General features: G+C 35.5%; 1 pseudogene; it reads right to left on the bottom strand.

Annotated features, from left to right (window-relative positions):
* Positions 1-1,069: 1,069 nt before the first annotated feature.
* On the bottom strand, positions 1,070-10,588 carry LOC107854009 (annotated as a pseudogene).
* Between the last annotated feature and the right edge of the window lie 703 nt (positions 10,589-11,291).

Raw genomic sequence — 11,291 nt, 5'->3', positions numbered from 1 at the left:
CTGCTTTCTATGACTGAACATCAATGAACCACTTCAACTAACATATATTTGCTATTTTGTCAATCACTAAAACATCATGAACTCCAACATATACTTATAAAAAGATTTCTAACACTGAATCTTGGAAGTAACATACACACACACACATATATATATATATATATATATATAAACTACTTAATTTATTTAAACTCAAAAGCCTCCAAAACAACACAATTCATTGTGTACATCCTTGCACCTATAATTATAGTTTGTTCAGACATTATAATGAATCATTTTGCACGAGATAATGCTTCAAATTCAAACATATTAGATTGGATAAAAATAAAATGCAGAAAGAATACCTCGAAATATGAGTTCATATTAAATTTTCTTTTTCACAATTCTATAAAATTTTATCTCTTTGTCCATTTCACAATATCCAACAATACTTGTCTAGTTTGAAATAAATGAATAATTTACCTATTTTACTCTTAGAATTAAATACGATTCACTATCCAATGTATTTTTCAAAACATTAGCTTTATAAGATTCAAAGGCTAATATGGTAAAACTATCCGTATCGCTATTTCTTAACCTATGTGTCAAGTCAATAGTGGATAACTATTGATGGACGGAGTGAGTAACAATTATACCAAATGTGGTCACATTTAGCAAGCTTAAACTAGAGTACCAAAACTTCTCAAAAATATGTTTAAGGGGCCATTTTGAACTACCCTAAAATATAAGAAATATTCTTGTTATTTTCTCTCACATTATAGGATTTTAACCAAATTTTGTCAAAGTTATTTTTGTGAAATAATATGGGGAAAATCTAAATAAATTTTGTGTATGAAATGACTTGTATAAATGAGAAACAAAGTGGAACCTTGATAAATATATCCATACATGGATTGGAGAAATGAACATCCATGGGGCTGTTTCCGAGGTCTTCTTGTTCTTGTTGAATTTGTGCATCACATTCCCCAAGTTGGGGAAGACAACCTATTATCTCAATCAGTTGTAGTGTGTGGATTTCTGCAAACTCGATGGGCATCTCTTTCAAATAAGGGCAACTTCTAAGCACAAGTCACTCAAGGATAGGAAAATTGTCATTTGTGGCTTTCCAGTACTTGAGAAGATTACCTTCAATTAGCAAAAGCTTCAATCGAGTAAATCCCTTAAATATTGGATGCCATTCTTCGCCCCAACAAGCATCAACCATCAGCTTCAACACCTCAAGGTTAGGCAACTTATCTATGATGTCCAAGTACGACCAACTTAGATAAGTATTTTTTAACTTCAGCTTCTTGAGCGTTGCTGGAAAATATTTTGCACTTGGAATGCTCACTGGCAAAATGCGTGACCTCCAAATATTGGTTCCAGTTAAACTCAATGTTTTAAGTTGATGCAGATGGACAAGATTGTTGAAAAGTCCGAATTCCCGAAAACTTTCATAGTCAGTCTCAAATCCATTGATTCCTAAATTTTTAACATTCTGAATCCCAAAAAGAACCTCCTTCGTGGAACAATGTGGAGACAAGTGAGATAATTTGTAAGTTTGAAAAACCCATGTGTCTCCCTTTATCAACAGATATGCTTGGGGGATTTGGCAGATAAAATTTTCTCACTTTGAGATGCCTTAACTGCATTAGTCCCCAAGTATCTGTAGAGGGAACCTATGAATCTTCATGTGACACAAGTCCAAGACTTTGAGTAATTTGAAATGAATAAGCGTTGATTCAATAACAAAAGTTGAATAATTACCACAAAAAAAAATAGAGCGGGTTCATTTCAAAAGATCATTGTTTCCAAGATCTCTCAGCTTATGATGTCCAAGGGTAAGAAGAGCCCTATAAAGACCATAGGGAAAATCATGAATTTCATCACCCCTCAAGCTCTTAAAGGGCTGTATTTTATGCCTACTGACAGATTGACATTCTGAAGGAACATAATTTGTGTCTGATATTTCAAGCAGAGCGCCGTTCATGATAAAAACGTTTCCCCTTTGAACTTCTTTTAAGCACAGGTCATATATTATATCATGAACCTTACATGATCTAATTTTTGTTCCATCTCGACTTTCTTGCAGACGAAGACTAGACATCTATCAATAAGATCTTGTAAATGTTGGGTTCATAGTATATGAATGAAGTGTGAATAGAAAAAATGGAGAGAAAAATGGTGGAAGAAAGGAGATACCAATTTAGAAGGTATACTCCCAAATTGGAAAGTCCACTAATTCTCCCACATTGGTGGAAGAAGGGAACTTTGTAGTGTTTATATTAATGAACACTTACTCCACATGATAAGTGAGGCAAGAAAATAGAGATGCCTCGCGCTGTCGTCGTTGTTGCTCGGCTCGGCTTCGGCTTCGGCAAATGATTGATCGATGAGATCTATCTTTTTGGATGAATTTTATTTGATGATCCGAATTTACCAAATAGTAAAACACAACAATGTATTTTGATTCTCCATTTATACATACATGCAGTTTTTTGAAACAGTGTAGTTTGATGCATTGTTTCTGCAAACGGATGCACTGTTCTGATGAACAGATGCACTGTTCCAGTGAACAAATGCACTGTTACAGTAAACAGATGCACCGTTCTAGTGAACTGATGCACTGTTCCAGCAAACTGATGCAATGTTTCGATGAAATGACACAATGTTCCACACGAACTGGTATGTACTATTTCAACAAAATGATGCACTATTTTAAGTAAACAGACATGCATTTTTAGAAAAGTCACACACCTTTAAATTGAACCAATGCCACCGTTCTGAAAAGGCATCTTGTGGCTATATAAATGTAGTTTCATCCACAGGTTTTGATATAGAAATTTTCAGATTACACAACTCTTCTTGTCTTCAAAATACTCTTTGTGATAAATCAAACTGTTGAGTGCGTTCGAAGAATCCGACTATTTGAGATACCACTATAGTTGAATTGAAGGCCATTTTATCTTGGGAGGAAAATTTCCACAACCTTGGGTACAGTGAGGGGAATTATTTCCTTAAGAAAACTCCGTGAATTCAAATGACTTGCCCTTATTCATTTCTGTTTCATCTATTTTTCAGAAAAATAGAATACACCTCTTAGAAAGGTCATTTTGATCTTGTGTTGAGGTTATTTGATATACTTCATTGTGTTCTTGTGTATAAACTTGAACTAGTTGAAGTTGTTGTTCTGCTATACAGATTCTGCATACCCGAATATATTGTGGAAAAAACAATCTTAAGGAAATAACACTTTACAGAATCTGTATTGCTTGTTTTTGGAGATTCAAGCTTAAGCTTTCTACTCTGTTTGAATTTAACTAGTGATTAGAAGACATAAAATCTTCATCACAAGTTAAGGTTCACTTTGTTGACGATTCAAAGTAATAAAAACTTCATCGTTAACTAGAAACAAGAAGAGTTTCAAGTTTTTTAACTATATAAATAATATTCTGAAAAAATACTAAGTTTTCTGTCTTGTGGTGACAGGAAAAATGACAACTGAAAGTCAAATGATGGATGCAACAACGTCTGTGGGGGAAACTAATATTTCCACATCAAGTCGCACAAATGCTCTGCCAATAATGGCACTGGTGGAGAAGCCCAAAAACTTTTTGGGAATTGACTTCAAGCGGTGGCAGCAAAAGATGTTCTTTTACCTCACCACTTTATGTATGCAACGGTTCCTCCTGAGGTACCCGAGGGAACCTCGGACAAAAAGCGTTTCATAATTGTAGAGTCATGAAAACATTCAGACTTTCTTTGCAGGAACTATATTCTGAGTGGTATCCAAGACGACCTTTATAATATTTATAGTGGGACCAAGACATCAAAGGAACTGTGGGGGGCACTTGAAAGGAAATATAAGACGGAGGATGCGGGAAGTAGAAATTCCTTGTTGCATGATTCCTAGACTTCAAAATGATAGATATCAAATCTGTTGTCTCTCAAGTGCAGCAGTTGCAAGTCATCATACATGATCTCCTAGTAGAAGGTATATCTTTGATAAACACCTTAGTTGAACAAATTAAAAATGTTCTTATTCTCACATAAACTGTTTTGTAAGTTTAATTGTGAATGATGCTTTCCAAGTAGCAGCGATAGTTGAGAAGCTTCCACCTTTGTGGAAAGACTTCAAAAACTACTTAAAGCATAAACGCAAAGAGATGACTGTTGAAGATCTTATTGTCCGACTTCGTATTGAAGAGGATAATAAAGCTGTCGAAAGAAGGTCAAAGGGAAATTCTATAATTAATGAAGCACGTATTGTAGAAGATGAACAAAACAATTCGAAGAAAAAAAGAAAGTTAAACATAGAAGAAATCAAATAAAGAAAAAATTCAAGGGAAAATGCTTCAATTGTGACAAAATTGGCCACAAGTCGACAGATTGTCGAGCCCCGAAGAAAGGCAAGAAAAAGGATCAAGCAAATATGATTGAATCCAAAAAATAATGAGATGATTTGTGTGCTATATTTACAGAATGCAACTTGATGGGAAATCCTCAAGAATGGTGGATGGACTCTGGTGCCACCTGCCATGTTTGTGCTAACAGAGAGTTGTTTTCGTCATTTTCTCCAGCTCAAGTAGAAAAAATGATCTACATGGCTAACTCTGCTACTGCTAAGGTGGAAGGAACAGGAAAAATATGCTTGAAAATGACTTCGGGCAAGGTCTTGACACTTAAAAATGTCTTGTATGTTCCCAAATTATGTAGGAACTAGGAACTTAATCTCTGTTTCACTTCTAGATAAGAACGGATTCAAATATGTAACCGTTTCTGGAAAAATTGTAATTAGCAAAGAAGAAATGTATGTAGGAAAAGGCTATCTAACAGAAGGCCTTTATAAGATGAATGTAATGACTGTTGAAATAAATAAAAGTTTGAATTCTTCTTATGTGATTAAGTCTTATGATTTATGGCATGAACATTTAGGCTATGTTAATTACAAAACATTATGAAAACTTATTAACTTAGGAGTTTTTCCAAACTTTGAGTGCAATAAATCTATGTGTCAAACATGTGTGGAATCAAAGTATGCGAAGCATCCTTATAAGTCTATTGAAAGGAATTCCAATCCCTTAGACTTAATATACATTGACATTTGTGATATGAAGTCAACACCGTCACGTTGTGGGAAAAAGTATCTCATAAATTTTATTAACGATTGCACTAGATATTGTTATGTCTACTTGATAAGTAGTAAGGATGAAGCAATAGATGCGTTTAGGCAATATAAAACTGAAGTTGAAAATCAGTTAGACAAAAAGATCAAAATGATAAGAATTGATAGGGGCGGAGAATATGAATCTCCCTTTGCGCAAATGTGTAGAGAATGGAATAATCCATCAAACTACGGCCCCGTATTCACCTCAATCTAATGGAATTGCTAAAAGGAAAAATCAAACTTTGAAGGAAATAATGAATGCCTTACTTATTAGTTCTAGTTTACCGCAAAACTTATGGGGGGAAGCTATCCTTACAGCCAATCGTATACACAACAGAGTTCCCCATAGTAAGGCACAATCAATTCCTTATGAAAAATGGGAAGAAAGGAAACCCAACTTGAAATATTTCAAAGTGTGGGGGTGTCTAGTGAAGGTTCAAGTTCCTATACCTAAAAGGGCTAAGATAGGACCTAGAACGGTGGACTGCGTGTTCATAGCATATGCTAAAAGTAGTAAAGCATGTCGATTTTTTGTTTCATAAATCCAAACATCGGGTAATTGAATTAGACAATGCTGAATTATTTGAAAACATTTACCCATATAAAATCAAACATGAACAGTCTAGTGGAGGATCTAAATGAACTTGAGATGAACCAAGTGAGAATGTACGTAATGAAGAAAATCCAAGATGTCGTACATGTCCAAGAACGTCAACTTGATTTGGATAGGATTTTATAATATTTCTCTTAGAAAATGAGCCTTAAATAGTTAAAGAAGTGATGTCATCGTCAGACTCATCCTTTTGGAAAGAGGCAGTCAATAGTGAGATAGATTCAATCTTAAGCAACCATACATGGGAATTGGTTGGCCTTCATCCCGAAAATAAACCTTTAGATTCTAAATGGATCTTCGAAAGGAAAATGAAGGCGGATGGTACTATTGACAAATACAAGGCAAGACTTGTAGTAAAAGGCTTCAAATAGAAGAAAGGCATTGATTACTTTGATACATACTCGCCAGTAACAAGGAAAACCTCGATTCGAATGTTAATTACCTTGGTGACGATATATAATCTTCAAATCAATCAAACGGATGTAAAACTCGCATTCCTAAATGGAGATTTGGAGGAAGAAATTTACATGGAACAACCTGAGGGTTTTGTGGTTCCAGGAAAGGGAAACAAGGTGTGTAAACTTGTCAAGTTATTTTATGGACTAAAGCAAGCACCAAAACAATGGCATGCAAAGTTTTACCAAACCATGTTGGCAAACGGATTCAAAATAAATGAATGTGATAAATGTGTTTATATTAAAGACACTCCAAATCACCAAGTCACTGTATGTTTATATGTGCATGATATGTTGATCATCAGTAGAGACATTTTTGACATAAATGCAACAAAATGAATGCTCCAAAACAAGTTTGATATGAAGGACCTTGGAGTTGCAGATGTGATCTTAGGTATAAGAATTCATCGAACTCCACAAGAGTTGGCATTGTCACAGTCTCATTATATCAAAAAGGTACTTGACAAGTTCAAGTATATGAAATTCGGTATTGCCAAGACTCCATTGGATGCGAGATTTGCACTTTGAAAGAATGAAGGTAAAAGCGACTCGAAATCAGAGTACGCAAGAGTATTGGGATGTTTAATATATATAATGAACTGTACACGACCAGACATTGCATGCGCTATCAGTAAATAGAGTTGTACACGAGTAATCCCGATAAAACTCACTAGATGGCAATGAAAAGAGTTCTGGGGTATCTTAAATACACTTAAAATTATTCTTTGCATTATAATAAATATCCTGCAGTACTTGAAGGATGAAGGATATAGTAATGCAAATTGGATCACCGAATTGAACGAAGTAAAATCCATAAGTGGATATGTATTTACTATCGGTGGAGGAGCAGTTCTTGGAAATCATTCAAACAGACGTGTATTGCTCACTCTACAATGAAATCTGAATTTATCGCATTAGATAAAGATGGTGAAGAAGCAGAATGGCTGCAAAATTTCTTGTAAGATATTCCGTATTGGCCTAAGCCAGTGGCACTAGTATGTATACACTGTGATAGCCAAGAGACAATCGGTAGGGCAGGGAGCATGATGTATAATGGTAAATCTCGTTATATAAGACGAAGATATAATACCATTAGAGAACTTCTCTCTAGTGGAATTATCACTATAGACTATGTAAAGTCAAAGGATAATGTATCGGATCCACTTACAAAAGGCCTATCTAGAGAAGGAGTAGAAAGGACATCTAAGGGAATGGGTTTAAGGCCTAGGACAAGTCAGCATGGCGGTAACTCTACCTAGCAGACTGTAGATCCCAAGAGCTAGGTTCAAGGAAATCAAACAAAGTTGTGTCTGACAGGTTCAACATTGTCAATTGCCCAACCCATTCTCATGATGTAGACAATGTATCATAAACTAGGATAAGACTTAAGGGGAAAAGTCTTTTAATGATTATCTAAATTTGGCTAATTTAACCAAATAGTTTAATCTATAGGATTGAACGCTTAGAAATTACCTATGCGAGGGCGAAGTGGAAGCCGCTTCAAAGAGAATGTTAGTAAAGGCATATTCTCTAAGCTCTCATGAAAATCTAGACGTGTTCATGGATAAAAAGAACAAAACTGTAAGAACCATAAATGGTAAAAGGATGATTGTGTGACATGTGTTGTCTAGGTTTACATTAAAGCTCGATGGTTCAAAGATATCAAATCTACCGATTGACAGAGTGCATCCGATGCATGTTCATTACGGAAAGTTCAAAGGAAAACCCACTTATCCAGATGCAATCAGTCTTTGCTTGATGATCATATACTTGTCCATAAAAGTTTTACAAAAAAAATAGCCATTCCCCATTCATTTAGGGATTGTTGGGTTCATAGTATATGAATGAAGTGTGAATGGAAAAAATGGAGAGAAAAATGGTGGAAGAAAGGAGATACCAATTTAGAAAGTATACTCCCAAATTGGAAATTCCACTAATTCTCTCACATTGGTGGGAGAAGGGAACTTTGTAGTATTTATATAATGAAAAATTACTCCACATGATAAATGAGGCAAGAAAATGGAGATGCCTCGCGCCGTCGTCATTGTCGCTTGCTCTGCTCGGCTTCGGCTTCGGATTTGGATTTGGATTTGGATTTGGCAAATGATTGATCGATGAGATCTATCTTTTTGGACAAATTTTATTTGATGATCCGACTTTACCAAACAGTAAAACACAGCAATGTGTTTTGATTCTCCATTTATACATGCATGTAGTTTTTCAAAATAGTGCAGTGCTGAAACTGAACTGATGCATTATTTCTGCAAACAGATGCGTTGTTCCAATGAGCAGATGCACTGTTCTAGAGAATAGATGCACTGTTACAGTAAGCAGATGCACCGCTCCAGTGAACTGATGCACTGTTTCAGTAAACTGATGCAATGTTTTGATGAAATGACACTATGTTTCACATAAACTAGTATGTATTGTTTCAGCAAAATGATGCACTGTTTTAAGTAAACAGACATGCATTTTCAAAAAAGTCACACACCTTTAAATTGTACCAATGCCACCGTTCTGAAGCGGCATCTTGTGGCTATATAAACCTGGTTTCATCCACAGGTTTTGATATAGAAATTTTTAAATTACACAACTCTTCTTGTCTTCAAAATACTCTTTGTGATCAACCAAACTGTTGAGTGTGTTTGAAGAATCTGACTATTTGAGGTACCGCTATAGTCGAATTGAAGGCCATTTTATCCTGGGAGGAAAAATTCCACATACCTCGGGTACAGTGAGGGGAATTATTTCCTTAAGGAAACTCCGTGAATTCAGACAACTTGGCCTTATTTATTTTTGTTTCATATATTTTCTAAAAAATAAAATACACCTCTTGGAAAGGTCATTTTGATCTTGTGTTGAGGGTATTTAATATACTTCATTGTGTTCTTGTTTATAAACTTGAACTAGTTGAAGTTATTGTTCTGCTATACAGATTCTGCATACCCGAATATATTGTTGAAATAACAGTAAACACTTCTCAGCCTCTCCTTCCAAGTTGTTTTTGAAATTCAGGAACCCCTCAGCCATCCATGATCTCATCAATTTCTTCACTGGAATCTCAGCGTCTTCTTTAAAAATTCTGAAATGCAGAAGATATGCCTTTAGATCGCTAGTCAAGTGATTTTTACTCAACCCAAGCACACATGAAGATTGTTCATCAAGATCATTTGTTACAAATGACTTTACATCTTTAGCAACACTTTTCCAGTTTTCTATTGCCCTTTGAAATTTGAGAAGCCTAGAAACAACGACAATTGTTAGTGGTAACCCATGACATTTCTCTGCAATTTGCTTCCCAATATTCTCGAATTAAGATGGTAATGCATAATTTGTAAATGCTGCACTTTTAAAAATGTTCCAACTCTCATCTTGCGCCATGAAGCCCACCTGCAAAGAAAGATTCTTCGTACTAGCATCGCGAACTACTTCAGTGTTACGGGTCATCAACAATATTCGAATCCCCTTGTTTTCACTTGGAAAACATAGTCTCACGGCATCCCATGCTTCACTTTTCCACATGTCATCCAATACAATTAAATATCTCTTTGCCTTTAAACTCTTTTGTAGCATATTTGCTAGCTCTGCCTCATCGTTCATGTCAAATGTGCCACCCTTAGTAAATCTCAGAAGGCTCAACGAGATTTCCTTTACATTGAGTAGTTGAGAAACAGTAGCCCAGGCACAAACATCAAAATGAGAACGAATGCACACATCATTGTAAACTTCGTTCGCTAAGGTTGTTTTACCTATGCCTCCCATCCCGACAGTTACGATGACTTTGGGTTCACTGGAGTAGCTTCTAGTAAGATGTTCGACCAACCATTTCCTTTGATCATCACGACCAACCATATTATTCTCAACATTCAGAATATCTTTTGATGAGCTTGGAAATTCTTGAACCGTTGATTCCCTTGATGCTTGAATGTCTTTTGATGAGCTTGGAATCTCTTGAACCGTTGATTCCCTTGAAGCTTGTTTTCCCTTATCTTGAATCTTTGTCAACTCTTTCCAGATACAATCAATGTCCTCTGCTACTTGTTGCAGGCTATCAGAAAGCCTCTCTTGAGCCTTTTCTCTCGGATTTTCATCATTTTCTAAAACTTCAGTTACTCTTAGTTGAATTGTGTGTTCAACAATATTTGCAACTTCTTTTATCTGTACTTCCAAATCCGTCATTTCCCTAGAAATATTTTTTTCTCAAAGTTCTTGAGAAATATTTCCGGGGAACTAATCTCTTCATGAAGAGCACAAAATTCTTCTCTGTGATCAAAGATTAGAGATTGCTTTGGTGAATTGGATGTCAAGAGCGATTCTATTGTTCTCATAAGAGAAGCCACACTTGCATGATCCATATCTATTGTATTCACGTTTGCCTTTACGATTATGACCTGAAAGCTGCAAGATGCAAGAGGTTAATGTTATTATAGGTAACGCGATACGCAGATTGGCAAAAAAGGCAGGCATAAACAAAACAGGATCCGGCGATTTATTAGTCTATTTCATGTTCACGTCAGTTATGTTACTACAGATGATTTTGCTCTTCGATAGTACAATATATTATTCTCTAACTCTTTGAATTTGGTTAAATATTGGGGAAATAATAATATTTAACAGAGCCTAGAATATTTAGCTACCGGTTACTAATAGACTCGTACAAAAATGTATTTGTGAAAATCTCTTCCAACTATCTCATTCGATACTCGGACAGGCTCAGTCAATCACAAAAACACACGACAGGAAAAGCTGTGGAAGGACTCCTCGCTAAATAAAACTGCCCTGTGCAACTTCACTTTGTATTCATGCATTGATACATATGTAGGTGATGATATAATATACAGGCTCCCATGTATATTTTTCTGTGACTAATGATGTCTGTGTTATATGTGGCATATGAGAGTTACTAGACATGTTGTGCTCACTCCCTTCTTCTCTTCTTTTTTTAAGTAACTTTACAAATTCAACTCCACATACTAGCAGATTGACCACATGGTTGATTGTGATGGAGTTTGATGGTTTATTTTATACGATGAGACAACCTATTAGTTTTGTGGTGTTTAGGAGTCATTATGTTATT

This window comes from Capsicum annuum, chromosome 9 (genome assembly GCF_002878395.1).
Source record: "Capsicum annuum cultivar UCD-10X-F1 chromosome 9, UCD10Xv1.1, whole genome shotgun sequence".
Classification (NCBI taxonomy): domain Eukaryota; kingdom Viridiplantae; phylum Streptophyta; class Magnoliopsida; order Solanales; family Solanaceae; genus Capsicum; species Capsicum annuum.
This window is presented reverse-complemented; position numbering and strand designations above follow the sequence as displayed.